Source organism: Ailuropoda melanoleuca, chromosome 7, assembly GCF_002007445.2.
Source record: "Ailuropoda melanoleuca isolate Jingjing chromosome 7, ASM200744v2, whole genome shotgun sequence".
NCBI lineage: Eukaryota > Metazoa > Chordata > Mammalia > Carnivora > Ursidae > Ailuropoda > Ailuropoda melanoleuca.
This window is the reverse complement of record NC_048224.1, coordinates 127513110-127528464: the sequence shown is the minus strand read 5'-3', so window position 1 is coordinate 127528464 and position 15355 is coordinate 127513110. Positions and strand designations below refer to the sequence as shown.

General features: G+C 45.5%; 1 long non-coding RNA gene across 1 annotated transcript; it reads right to left on the bottom strand.

Annotated features, from left to right (window-relative positions):
* Nucleotides 1-258: 258 nt before the first annotated feature.
* LOC109488945 lies at nt 259-13085 on the bottom strand. Its single transcript, XR_002141846.2, has 3 exons — nt 13028-13085; nt 12735-12903; nt 259-339 (listed from the first exon to the last, which is right to left on the bottom strand). It is a non-coding gene; the product is annotated as an uncharacterized LOC109488945 (long non-coding RNA).
* Nucleotides 13086-15355: the final 2270 nt, after the last annotated feature.

Below are 15355 nucleotides of genomic sequence, written 5' to 3'. Positions count from 1 at the left end.
CCTTCCCAGTACACTTGAACACAGGTTTGGGAATCAAAAAGACTCACCAAAATGAAACTGACATTATCCACACTAGGCCTAAATGCCATTGTATATGTGGCAATTATCCCATAAATAGGTCTTATAAATCACTACATTACATTTACACCGCTAAACCAAGGTGGTAATTTTCCATTTCATTAGATTTATCAGTCACCATAGCATAGTATAATGAACACCATATACCCATTACCAAGAGTGAACAATTATTAACATTTTGCCACATTTACTTTATTATTTTTTCAGGTAGTATTTAAAGTAAGTTTCATGACGTTTTCCTCCTGAAGACCTCAGCAGCATCTGTAAAAACGAAGGGCAGTTTCCTATGTAACCACCATCCCCCACTGCACCTACCCAAATCAACAACAGTACCTGCAAATCCGACAGTCCTTGTTCCATATTCCAATTTCCCACACCGTCCCCCAAACGTGTTTTAGGACTCAGTTATTCAAAGCAGGATCCAATCAACGTGCGCAAATTAAGCGCATGCGGCCATTACGTGTCTTTATGCTGACTCTTGCAGTCTTCCTTCACATCTCCCACCTCTGCAGCTTTATTTTCATGTTATTGAAGCAGGTAGCAGAAGAGGTGAGCAGGGGGAGTGCCTGTGGAATGCCCACCTCCTGGATTTGTCTACTTAACTGGGCCCCTTGAGTCACGTCCCTTTGTTCCCAACCCCCCTGTTTTCCATACGCTGTAAGTTGGATAAAACCCTTGTCCCAACAGCTTTGGTGCAGCGACGTCATTGCTGCTGCCGCCGCACGCTTCCGAGCAAACTGCAGCGGGAGCCGCGTGGTGGCCCACGGCTCGCGGTGCAGAGACGGCTCGCGAGGGGAGGGCGTGGTAATCTGCGCTACACAGTTCCGGCGAAATCCCATCCTCACCCCAACCTGCGGAACGCACTGCCCACCAGCAAGCCTTCCCGGGCTTCACCCAGAGTCAGCCCACGTGATCGGCAGCACGAAGCGACAGCTCCAAGTACTCACAGACTTCCCGCTCCTCGGGTGCCAAGACACGGTTACATTTAAGAACAAATGAACTCAATATCAGCTGCTCTTTGGTTTGGTGGAAGGATGGAGGGCAGTAAGCAGCAAAAAGGACGCGGAGGCATTGAAATTTCAGGTGAAAGGAAGAGGGGAAGAGACAAAATAAAGATAGGAATTGGGGGAAACTTTTTCTTAAACTGGGAGCGATCTATCGTGGGACCTGAATGTTTGGACTCTAAAATCAGGACACTCCAGCTCTCGTTGTCTGACTCTGCTCTGGGGTACCTAATTTAACATCGCTGGGCCCTCCTTCCTCAACAGCAAAGCCCAGTAACAAGGGCACTTCCCTAGGAGGGTTTCCGGGCAAATCAGTGTGCGAAAAAAGCTTAGCACAGTGCCAGACTCACAGTAAGAGTGTGGCAGCGGACCTTGCTACTATGGCGAAATTCTGCACTGAGCTAAGGGGCCCAGTTCTTGTCCTATATTTTTCCATTCAACATTCACAGGAGACCCTTTGAGAAAGTCGAGGGTGAGGGAAAGCCATCAGAAGCAGTGGTTGTATGGGGTCAGGAGCATTGGTCCAAAATTCCCCAGGGATGGGTGGGGGGGGGGGGCAGAGCCGCTAACATGGAAACCAACCTTCTCCTCGATGCCACAGGGGCAGAGTCTCCTGAGATGCAGAGTCCTCGTGCTCTTCTTCACTGTGGTCACAGTGTTGACAGGACTCAAGGGGCCCAGAGCTCTCTCCACCTCCAAGCTCCTAGGGGACTCGACCTGAACTCAGCAGGTCTGAGGGCACTATGGTTTAACGGGTAGTTTATGGCACAAACTGACACCGGTGGATCTAGTAATCCGGCCAAGTCAAGGGCAGTGAAACAGAACGTGACGCAAGGCCGTGGAGCAAGGGCGATGCTCGATGCGCCCGCTGTGGGACGCTCGGAGGGCCAGGCCCAGGGCGGAACGCCCTCCCCTTGCTCTGAAGCCCTCGCGCTCCCCTCCACCACAACCAGCTCCGTGGGCGCCTCTCAGACAAGAAAGCTCGTGTTCCTTTGGGACATTCATCATGCGGTATTTCATTTCAATAATCAAGCACTCTGCATTCTGTAGAAGGGAAAACCAATGAATTCTACCACTTGCAATTTTACTCTGACAGGAATTAATGTGGAAGGTTTCCTGTTTTATTGAACCACCCACAAAACGGAGCGGAGAAAGCCTCGGATTCCTCTAAAAGCTTATATTCAAGCAAAATAACCCAGATAAACATTGACGCTTCAGCTTTAAGATCGTTTTCCTAAGTTCCATTTTTAAACTTTTCTGCAGCAGGATCTTACCATGATGGCTGATCCCCTCCAACTGGGGCATCAGGTGTCAGGAAGGAGGCAGCACTCAACTCAGGAGATGGTTATTAGACACTCTACTACCAACCTCAGTGACCATCCTGAGACCGGGGTGGGGGGCTCCCAGGAGTTTTAGACGGGGCCACAACACGAGACATTTCCCCAGGCTTGTCGGAGACAAGCACGAAGGACACCTGTGGGGAGGGGGACAAGTTGGGAGGCAGAGGGGAGGATGTTGCCGGAGATCAGCCTTTCTGCCTCCCCATCTCCACCCACAGACGGAATGGGAAGACACCCCGTCTTTCATCTCATCAACAACTCATCAAACCAGTGCCCTGTGGTCATCGGCTTCGAGCAGCAGCCTCCATTTCCAATGTGTTAACGGGGACTGCATGGAGGGGGAAAAAGCAGGAAACACCCCACCGCTGGGAGCCCTCGGCCACTCTCGTCACGGATGCTAATAGGTATACACTACACACTGAAAGGGCCTTAAAAAATGACACCACTATGAGGGAATTCTCGTCAATTTTTAAAAATAATTACTATCTACTTTGATTTCTTCTAGGGCTTTGGGTCAGTCCACAAACTCCTAGAAGCCTTCAAAGCCTATACAGTATATGAAAGCATGGTCGTTTGGCTTCCTGACATCCCTCCATCACCTAAGCACAGGACCGGTTCATAGAAGGTGCTCAAATATTTCTTGCTGGATTGAACAGAAATGGTCACTAATGTGCAAGTAAGTACTCTATCACAACTTTCATTAGCTGAATACTTAGTATGTGCCAGACATGTATCCATATACTAGTTTCTTCACACGTGCTAGTAGAGTGAGTTCTCAAAACAGCAAAACGAGGTAGCTATTATCCCCATCTAAACATGAGAAAAATGAATACCACAGAGGTTTAACATGGGCAGAAAGTGCTGGAGCTAAGATTCGAATGCAGGTCCATCTAGCTCCATACCCCAAACTCTCAACAGCAGTAAAAGGAAAGAGAGAGAAAAAGAAAAGTAGGAAAATATCAATCTTGTCTTCAAGAGATTTATAATCTCACCAGACTAACAAGACACACTCCCATGAAATAACTGTAACACAGAACATAATAAATTGCCTAAAACAGGCACTAGGTTCAGTTAGCAAGTGCTTCTAGAGGTCAAAGTTGGTGCTGATTAATGCTCACAGGACGGTTAGGGAGGCAGTGAGGTTTGAGATGGGGTTTAGGAGACGGCCATACTTCTAAGAGATGTTAGTATAAGGAAGGGGCTTTGGGCATGATGGGAGGGGATGGGAGAAGCTCACCAACAGGCATGGTGACTAGCATCGTTCAGGTGTAACATGTCCCTGGGTGTTGAGTAGCAGTGGGAAATTACAGGATGTAAGGGAAAGAAGTGATGAATGAAGGCATTACAAAGCTCAGTAGATGTTAAAGGAAAAGATGAAGTGTGCAGATTCAGGCAGGAAAAGCAAGAGGGTGGTGAAAACAGACTTCCAAGATGGCTTGTCAGGTGGTGGTGGACAGGATTTACCCCAGGCAGGGGCTCAGAGATAAAGAAGGTACCTTCCAGGTAGGTTTTCAGTCCCCAGAAGGATTGAGAAAAAAACAGAGTATCTTCCTTCCTTTAGCCATGCCAAGTGGGTTTGGACACTTCCATGGGGAAGGCACAGATATTTGCCATGGCTAGGACCAGAGTTAGATATGGGTAAATATTTGCTTTGCCTCAGCTGGAGAAGATGGATTTTTAATAAAGAGACAGCGTGACTCATGTCACAGAGTGTACCAACAATTCAGGAAAAAGCCACTTCAGAAAATGCCAGAATGGCAGGCAGTGTCTCTTGATGTGCTCTCAGGAAGGCTCTCCTCTGTCACGCACATGCACACACACACACACACACACACGCACGCACATTGAGTCGGGCTCCCATGGTTATTCCAGAGCCCTTGTAGATCCAGCTCCCTCCAGAGCAGAGCAGAGCAGAGCAGTGTGTGGTTTGTGATTAGAGAATGCTAAGGGCCAACCAGACTGTGCTCTGTGACACCCTCACAATGAAACGCACCATGGTCTATACAGAGAGCAGAATTCTAAGATGGCCCCATGATCTCCATCCCCTGGTATCTTGCCCTGGTATCTTGCCCTATGTAATACCCTCCCCTCAGGAATAAGCAGGACCTGGACTTGCTTCTAACCAATGGAAATGATGGGATCTAGAGACTCTTTCCTGCTGGCTCTGAAGAAGATGCTATGTTGTGAGACAGCCAGATGGCATCAGCCATGCGTGGACCCCAGCTGACAGTCAGCAAGCAAATGGACACCTCAGACCTACACCAATAAGGAGATGAATTCTGCCAGCAACCCAAGTGAGCTTACAAGTGAATCCTTCCCTATTTGAGCCTCCAGATGAGGACAAAGCCTGGCCAACATCTTGATTGTAGCCTTGTGAGACTCTCAACAAAGGACGCAGCTAAGCTGTGGTGGGAGTTCTCACCTGCAGAAATGGTGAGATAATAGATATGCCTTGTTTTAAGCCACTATGTTTGTGGTAATTTGTTATGCAGTGAAAGAAAGCTAATACAGCCTTGATTTTCCTATCATTCCATAGGAAGCCCAATAAAGTGGTGGTAATACAGGGAGTCAGAGACTCTTCTGAAACAAGCTGGAAGAAAGGAGCATGACCTGCAGTTAAACCTGAGGGTATGGAGTCCAGAGAGTGTCAAAGACTGCTGGCTGTGCAGCCTGGGTCAAGTCATTACCATTCCCTGGAGTCCGGTTCTCCCATCTCTAATGAGATAGAATTAGATGAGAGATTTCTTCCAACTCTAATAGATTCTGATTTACAAAACTGATGAATGAAAAAATTTAATGTCTGTGGAGCATCTACTGAGGTGGCAAGCCAAACATTCTCGCACTGTCTCACTTAAACTTCAGAAAACACTGTGCTCACATTATTATTACAGTCTCTTAAAAAAGTAAACTGAGGTTCAGAGAAGTTTGATAATTTGCACAAGACCACATGGCTTGAAAGTGGTATAGCAGGGAATCAGTCTTATGACCTTTCCACTGCATTCTACTGGACCAGTGCCCAGGAGAAAGTCTACTCAACTATTTAACTAGAAGCAATCAGGGAAACAGAGGAGCAGAGAAACCTCAGGAAGGGACCTGGAGTTGTAATAATCAAGTGGAGAGCCATGTAAGTGGTAATTCAATCTGACAGCTAAGACTGAATAGATTCCAAGTGATGGCTTTGAAAAAGTTAAATCACCAGGAAAGTTCATCAGAGGTCATTTTACAGTGGAGAGAAGGGAGAAATTAGGATTTTAGGAGAATATTTCCCACCACACACTGAACACTGATGGCTCTAAATGGTTTTCTGTGGCCCAGACATCTCTCCTCAGCCCCAGACCTATCTCTGCAGCCCTCCTTGTGGTCCCAATTTCCAACTCAACATGTCCCTAAACCGAAGTCCTCCTTGACCCAAAGTCACCTACCTAGGTCCCCTACCCTAGTTAAATAATTTATGATTTACTCATATGGCTTTCATCCCCAGCAATTCTATTTGCTTATCCCTTACTTCTTTGTAGCCACCTAGACCTATGGCCTATGACCTATCGATTTCATTTCTTAAATGTCTTCAATCATTGCGCACTTAAATACCATGAGTCAGATGTCCATCACTTCTCTGCTGGGCTATTTTAATAGCCTCTTAACTCATTTCCCTATCCTCCATGGAGCCCACCTCTCCACCCTTTCCTTACACAAAACCATCTTCCACATTACTTCCAAGGTGAACTTTCAAAAATGCAAGTCACCATCATATCTAAAGACTCTCCAGCACTAACTGGATGCATTTCAAACTCCTTGATATGGTATGCAAGACACTTCTTTTCTGGCTTCTGTCTCCTTGTACAACCTTATCTCCTACCACACCTCCTCTTGTCCATTAAACACTATTCTTACCTTACCCATATTTTACCCCATTGCCTGGGTCATTTCCTGCAATGTCTATGTTTTGTCTACATAGTCATCATTTCAAGGCTCAACTCAAGGGTCTCATCTTCTATGAAGCCTTTTTATGACTCTTCCCAGAACAGCCATGTTGTCATCTCCAGGTTATCACTCACATTGTACCTAAGGGGCACCATACACATAGCAAATCACGTACATGACCCCTCTCGGGGTGCGCAATAGAGCAGCACCACATACCATCCCAAGTGGACTTGGTCACTCTCCCACTATGACTACAATCCGATAACATAACTGTCTCCACTGGACATTAAGCTAAGCTCCTTAACTGTAAAGCCTATGCTTCATTCATCTTTGAATTCCTAATGCCCATCACTGTGCCCCACATATTGAAAGTCCTCAATAAGTCTCAGTCAAGTAACTGAGTGAACAGCTGGATGAAGTCATAAAAAGTCAGCAAGTAAAGGGCAAGACCCTAAACTAGACATTCAGATTTAGAATTCAAGAGAAAGGCCAAGTTTCTTGAGCCAGTTTCAATTGGGCCCTTGTGACTATATGCCCTAAAAAGAACAATGCCAACTAATTGACTGGAATGCCATTAGTCTGAGGATATTGGTGCAGAAAAATATAGCCAGTTCTTTCCAACTGTTTTTGGTACACATGCAAGGTATTTTTGCTCTTGGTAAAAATTGCAGTGAGACTGATTCCAGCCACATGGAATGGATTTTTGTTTGTTGAGTTTTTTTTTTCTTTTTTGGTCAACTTAGGAGAAATTTGGCTATTTCAGCATAGTCGAAAAAATGTCTATGGAAGGTGAAATGGTGTCCTAGTAGCTTTCTGAGGCAACGTAGGTAATTACTTAGTTGTAGCTAAAATACCCAAGTCTAGGACTATAGGAAAACTTAACTGTATTTATATATTAAGAAATTAGGGTTCCCCTCCCACTGTTTCTTTCTGCTGAACAGCTGAGTGCATGGTTTTAGACTGCAGGAGAGTCTGAGATGCTCCAGGGAATGAATGAATGAATGAATGAATGAATGAATTTTCCTATCTATTTATCTATCTATGCATCTCTCCGGGGAATTTTAACTCAGCTACATAAACAGAAGCACAGACATCTACATACTGGAAAACTGCTAATAGACTTTCTAGCCTTTACTAGTTGTTTATGGGCTGTGTGTCTGTGTGTTTGTGTGTGTGTGTGTGTGTGTGTGTGTGTGTGTGTGCATGTTTACTCCAAAGTCCCAGAACTAGTCTGGTCTAGAAATTCTTCTGTCATCTGCTCTGGTTCATAGTAAACCTACTGTCTGGGAAGAGTAGCTTCATGATGGCGTGTTACGTACAGCTTCTCCTTAGTTTCAGAACCTAAAACTAAGCTTCTTCAAAGTCTCAGCTGCCAGACTCATTGTGAACAGAAGCAGAATTTACTGAATAGCCCCAGTCTGGGCCACTGGGAAAAGAGAGACAATGAAGACATGGCATTTATTCTCGAGGAGCTTACCTTATATATTGGTAAACTGTTCCCCCCACTTCATTCTGACATATCTCCACTACTCCTAATTCTCTAGGGTGGAGATATGGAATCTTCAGAAATAGCCTGAGTGCCAGCCTCACAGGTCAGTGTGTATCTGGTAAGTATACATGAGTCTGAGTTTCTAGAGTTAGAAGTTTTCAGCTCCAGAGCATCTTCATAAAGGAAATCGCCATTAAGGAAAATATACACTCCAAAGGCAGGCCTCTTGCCCAGAGATCTGTAGGTCAGGGTTGACTCTCAGAAACCCCCAAACCCCCATTATATCTCTGAGTAAAAGCTGACAATGCCAACCCAACCACACTGACAGATCATTCTTGATGTGGCCATTTAGGCTAATGTACTTGGGTCTTCAGGGAGAGGTCACAATAATTATGCTTTTAAATATAAGCTAAACTAATTTACAGATATGGCCAGTGGCTTTCGGTACAGGGTAAAGGGCAGTGTGTATTGAAACAAAATGTTGTTTAAGTATCTGAGACCTATCAGACTGTTAGTTGAACAAATTAAATGTGGTAGATATTATTACCTCAGGCGAGGTTGAGTTTTTGGGTATGTGAGCTGAAGTGTGGCTGAGTGCAAGAGAATCCAAGGTGGATATAAAGACAATTCTCCAAAGGGGCACCGTAATTTCCCAACAAAGCAATGATCCCCCTATGTTCCGTAGGTAAAATGGCAAATGCTGACTGTACTAGCGACAAACAGCACCACCTTGGGAAATCGCACTCAGCCACAGTCCCATTTGCCGGAACACATTTTTTAAAAATCTCTGAGCTCATAAACTCTTATATATCGCATGGTTATCAGAAAGATCCTGATATACTGCAAAGTGTTTAGAACTGAAATATGGAAAGAGCAGGGTTTTAACTCGGTTCTGGCACTAATTGGCTAGGAAAGCTTGGGCAAGTCATTTCCATTCTCTAGGTCTCACGCTTTTTTATCCGTGGGCAAAAGATTTGTGCGGATGACCTCCAAGAACTCTCTCAGTTTTATATCTGGTTATTAGCTGATTCTGTCCCCCCACCCCCACACTCTGTATTAATCATCTCTCACATCAATAAAGACAAGCCAAAAGGCTGAATCTTACTGCTCCAGACAGCAAAGAGCAGTATGGAGACGTTAAGAGCTCGCCAATATTTAAGGTAAGCTCCTTGAGGGTAAAGACCATGTCTTAATCATCTTTCAGCTAAATGCCCAGCACAGTGCCCCATGCATTCTAGAAGTCTGCAAAAGTCAGCACATAGAAGGACAATTCCTAGTTAGAACGGTGGCTGGGAAGGGTTTGCACATCTGAGGACTACATTCCCCTGGCTCCCTTGCATCTAGGTGGGGTCATATGACTAGTTTTCCCCAACTGAATATGAACTCTAGTGATATGTGTCCCTCCCAAGACAGGTGGATGTGTCTTCTCCACCTTCTCCTAGAAACTCTGTGCTGAAGATGACAGAATTCCTGGCTCCTTGAATGCCCACGTGGAGCAGAATACCCCATTACTCACTTGTATCAAACTGTTTCAAAAGTGAGAGGCAAACTTCCATTACGTTAAGCCATTGAAGTTTAGGGGCTGATTTGTTATGACAGTAGTTTGTACTTTAATGAGTACACAGAGAGTAATAACTGCTCGAATGCCAAAGCACATTAGATTTGCAAGAGATAGGATGAGGGAAAGAGGGAGGGAGACAGAGAGAAGGGAAGAAGAAGGGAGCAGGGAGAAGAAAGGAGGAGAACAAAGGAGAGGAAAGGGAAAGAAAAAGAAAGCTCTTTTGTTTTGAAAAGCATTTCATTTGGAAGATTGAAAGGTCAAGCTTGTAGGACTCAGACTGCAGAATTTTTACAATAAGCCTAGAACAGAGAAGTACCTAGGACATTATGTAAGCATGACATAAGCAGTTTCCTCTGCATAGAAAGGGCTGGGGCTTGAACTAAGAAAAGTGTTGCACAGAAAAGCATTAGAATTGGGTCAATATCCCTGAGTAGCTTGGGTCCAGCCCCATTCCACGGTTGAAACTGTGTTGGAGAGAGGAGCCCGATAAGAGGTTAGAAACCCCAAATAAGTTAAGAGGGAATCTGTGACCCTCGGGGCTTAGGCCCACCATCGGACTGAAACCCTGGACCAGCTGGAACACTTTGCATCATGCTCTGAGTCAACACGATGGCCTTGCATGTTGCTGTAAAGAGGGCCTGAGATAGGTTCACTGACTTTTCTCTGTTAAGTGTAAGGAAAGGCAGCCAAGAGGCTGAGAGGGTCGGTGGGCTGCAGAGGTCTGAGGCGGGCTAAGGAGACCCGAACCCATGATTGGAGTTGCAGGAGGCCTCGGCAGCAGCAGCAAATACAGCTGCTCGGCACCAGGGCCAGGCGCCCCCAAGGTGCGGTGGTCCCAGCTGTGTGGGCCGCTCCAGGATGAGCCAGAACAGAGGACTCCCCCCCCGGAAGCCAGTGGCACACATTTACCCCAACTTCCCAGGGGAGAAGAAAACACAAAGGCCTAGAGCATGATCTGCAACAGACTGAATTTAGACCAAGTTTCTCCCGAAAAAGTCTAGTCTTAAGCCGAACAATCTTCCAAAGGCAAAATGTTCCCCTCCATCAGAGGAATGGAAGGCTCATGAGGAAATTTAATCCAGCTATAGAAAAATGAATTTTCTACACATCCTAATTACAGTGCATAACTTTTATGTCCATGAAGTATATGTAATATCCTTCTGGAGAGAACATAAACCTGGTCAAAAAGCTGAGGCTACTGCCTTTTTCTGCAGTCCAGAAGAAGTAACTTGGAGAAGAACTGTCCTCCTCTCCATGACCAGAGCTGACCTGGTTGTGCCCCAAATCTGTCTCCTGACTCCAGGGCATGGAATCTTCTTGATTTCCTGCTGGAGTGGGAAGGCCAGGGTCAAACCCAAGACCCAGAGCTAATGTCTGCACCTGAGGCCAGAAATGGTCAAGCAGCCAGACCTGTGAGGGTGACCAGCAGTCCCGGTTGGCCTGGGATGAAGAAGGTGGGGGTGTAGTTCCTGAAACACAGGACTTTCAGTTAAAACCAGGAGACTCCTGGGCAAACAGGGCGAGCTGGTCACTCTATCCTCTTCCCCACAGAAAGGCCAGGCCAGGTGGAGGGAGGTGCAGAGGCCCTTCTGCTGGCTGGAGTGTGGATGGCTAGGGGCCTCTTCTGCACAGCAGAGCCTTGGAACCCTTCTTGTAAGTGTGGAGTTACATAACAAAATGAAGATAGCTATGATTCATCATCACCGCAAGTGAAAGAACATACACACACCTAAATATAATTTACAAGTGGCTCCTCTTGATGGTATTGCACAACCAAATTAGCTCCTTCAAAAAAAAACACCCACTTTAAAGCACAACAGATGATCTGTACTTATGCTCCAAAACCATACGAGTTTGCTCTGGTGGCAGAAATGGCTGAGACAAACAGGACAGAATTTGGATTCAGTTCTGAGAGGATTGTATCTGTTACTGTACATCACACACGTCCCGGGCAAGTTCTGAGAAGTACTGACCTGATTCCCTCTGTCAAACGCTTGGCCTTCACACGCACATGCAGGCACGTTAAGTACATCTGATTCCCTCCACCACGAGGGAGACAAGGATAATGACTAACAGAGGAAGGTTCCTGAAAGCTTGCATCTGGAATGGCGGAGATCTTGCCTGTGCTTCCGAATGACTGATTCCTCCCAGGAGAAGCTGGGGCTCACCAAAGGGCACTGTAATGCTCGGTGGTACCGAAGTTTCAAGCATCCAGAACTGGGGACGGGGATGGGGGGTGCTGGCGCCGCAAGCTCCCGGAGCCCTGCCCTGCTGAGTTTATTTTGGAAATCTGTTTTGAATTTACAGCACTGCCTCTCTAGGAGGGTATTTTAAGATGCTCTGCCAACCCGCAAGGGCTCCAAGTAGCTTTTGTCTCTGTACTCACACAGATGAGGAGCTAAACTAATTGAGAGAGTGACCCAAATTTGTGAGTATCACAAAGTACCACAAATGGCCTGAATTCCCCGAACTCTTCGCGGGTATCTGCGCTCATGTCCGTCTGGAAAGCGCTCCTGGAACCCTTGCACAAATCTCCTCGCTCACATATAATCAGTAAATAAACCATCAGTTCCGCTCCTAAGTGGTCATGTTCCAAGGTCCCGGGAAGAAAACATTCAAGGGCTAAACTCTTCCAGAGGCTGTTGCTAATATAAACACAGCTTAGCAAAACAATTACTGTTTTCTTTCTTCGTGCAATGACGGCACAGTGCAGCTTGCGCTCAGATAGCGTCCTTTAATTGACATAATTTGGGTGTCCTAGTGTCGATCTACCCAAGGTTGTACGAGGAGGAGTTTCGCCTTCCAGCCTTGGAATGTTTTCGTTTTTATTCCTCCAAGTATACTTTTCTAGCCAAGAGCATTTCCAAATCATTGTCAGAATTCACTGAGAAAAATAAACTGCCCCCCCACCCCACACACACACAAAGAAAAGGGAGGAAGGCATATGAGGTAACTATAGGAATGTAAGTCCTAATGGGGGTGGGGGGGAGGCGGCGCATCAGAGAATTTTCATTTCAAATGGGCATTTTCCATTTAGTTTATATGTGTGTCTCTTTTCTCCCTTTCCTTACTCCCAGCTTTCAAACCCCTTCATGATTAATAGATATGCCAGAAAGCTTCTTATTCTCTCTCTGGGAATTATGCTCATAACAAAGAGTAATTTGTGCAAAAAAGCCAGTTGCTGGGAGAGGGCGGGCAAGCGGAGCTCAGGAGTGTGTAAAGAAGAGCAGCGAGGCAGGCGGAGCATGAAGCATGTGGGTGGCATGCCAAGCGCAGCAGTTGGTGGGGACAGAAGGCTTCAGATGGACACATCCAGGTCCGGGCTGCTGGCTCGTACTCACCTGCACTGCTCCAGGCTTCGTGCCACCAAGCCAGCGTTGGCCCAAGGTTTCATCTCCAGGACGGCTCAGCTGCTGACCAAACCCAGAGTTCTTCACCCCATCCCTCTATGTTTTTTTCCTTAGGCACAATACCAACAAGAGTTTCAGAATGGCATGTCATTCCACTGCACTGGGAGCAGAAAAGACAGACTGAATCAACCCCTGAATGAAAGCTTAGAGAGAAAAGTGAGAAAGAGAGAGAGAGGAAAAAAAAAGAATCTAGAGGCTAGCTGTTCCAAGCGCGGTCCACTGACCAGCGGCATTAACATCTTCTGGGAGCTCATGAGAAATGCATCATCTCAAACCTCAACCCGGATCTGTGGAAAAACGTATCTGCAGCTGACATTCCTAAGTGATTCATACGCATAAGCAAATTTGAGAAGTGCTGACCTGAGATATCACATGCGAGCTTTTAACAATTACCAACAGCTCATCCTCTGGTCTGGAGTAGGGCACACGCCTCAGGATTTTTTAAAAGCTCCTCTGATGATCTGAATGGGCATCCAGAGTTGAGAACCAACAGAACCATGGTTCTCAAAGTGTGGTCTGCAGACCAGCAGCATCAGCATCAGCATCAGCTGGGGAACCTGTTAGAAATGCAGATTCTTGGACCCCCTACTGAATCAGAAACTCTGGGATGGAGGGTCAGAAATCAGTGTTTTAACAAGCATTCCAAACATTTATCCACAAGAGCTGTAGAATTAGAGTAAGGCCTGCAAACGCTTTCAATTCTACTACTCAGAAACCCCCAGAAATATCCACTACTGGGGTAGGAAGTCCAGGCTTTTCAACTGATATCTAGGTTCTCCACAAATCAATCCAACACACCTTTCTAAATAAATCCCCCATAATTCCCTGCCAAATGCTGCCAAAAGGAGTGGATTGGATTCTAGGGCCCCCTCTAGCTATAAAAGAGTGAGTCTATGCTTCCAAAGCTATACCTTTAGCCAAATTCACTGTCTCCCTGTATATGGCAACATAGATGCTCAACTCTTTGCCTACCCAGGTCTCTTTTTCTTCCTGTCTTCCTAGGTCAGATCCTGCTCATTCTTTAAGGCCATGAATAAATGCTACCTCACCCACTAATTGGTACCCCCAGCCAGAATGAACCTCTCTCCCCACATTTCTCATATCATTTGCTCACTGTATTCATTTCACTGTGTTCCATCATTCATTTGCCTGATGCTTTGGCTGTCAGCCATGTTTACTGTTCCTTGAAACAGAACGGTCTTTTATTCCTCCTTAACGACTCCCAGCTTCTAGCACTGCCCTCTGCACATAGGAAATAGCACATAAATACTGACTGCATTGAAATGAATGGTTTGAGGGCTCTCCAGAGAATTTGGACTATAAGACGAATCATGACTGTTTTTTTTTTTTAAATACAGTATGCAAGCACAGAATTCCAAACCAGCCAACAAGAGCACAGACATCATGAGTCTAATCAATGTGACTCTGTTCCAAAAATTTGGTTTCAAAATAAGTCTAAGTCACATCCTCAAAAACCCATAAAAAGAAATTACATCAAATTTTACACTAGTTGGCATATATTAGTCATTCAGTAATTATTTTGTTAGATGAATTTTTAGATGCATATTGATAGAAAGTTTTTCGAACAATAGCTCAAAAAACCTAAAAATATCTTCATATATATGTGTATGTGTGTATATGTATATATATATATATACGGAATCCTTTATTGGAATGGAATTTGGCTTAACCCTCTGCCAGACACATTATAAACTTTATCTCCTAATCTTCAAACGCCTAAGAGGGAGGTATTTTTATTCCCCCTTCTGTGGGTAAACTGAGGCTCCAAAGGTTAAATACGGCATCGAAAGCATCTGGCTAGAGAGGAGGCAGGGTAAGGACCCACACCCAGACCTTGCTAAGTCCAGAATATTTGCACTCTCCAGTATATAAAGATGTTTGGTGTTTTAAAGATTTCAAACGATTTATTTCTCCTCTGTGGCTTCGTAGACTTGGTGTCCATTTCTCCTTTTTATGTTTGTCATTAACTACATGCTTCCGAATGATGAAGCAACCAACAGAACTCTGTGGGAATGATTGCTAATGAGCCCTTTCAGTGAAGAGATTAAAGGAGAGAGAACAAAGAGGATGAGGATGGGGAGGGGGGAGACTGTGTCCTAAGTGGAGTGGGATCCACCACTTTTGTATGTCTGCTCTGCCTCTAAGTATTTAAGATGGATTTCACTTGCATCTGGCTAAGCAGGACCTCACACGCACGGACACCGCAGCCAGCCACAACATGCCAAGGGCAAAGGAGGGAAGGGTTCACGGTGGTCTGTTGCAGGTGCTGCCAACTGTGTGCTGAAGAAATCTGCAAAAAGGTGATTTTGCCCTCCTACCTCCCTTTGTCAACGGCACTACCAGCTCACACAAAGTGCTATCACATATCCTCAGACTATGGCATCTTTCTGTTTTTGGAATGTGTTCCTTCAGAATCTGCCTGCCTGCCTCTTAACCTTTAAAAATGACCCCTTTTCTCAATCTCAATCTCCTACCTTTATCCAAGACTGCCAATTTGTCACTGAACGATAATGTCACTTTATACTAAGAAG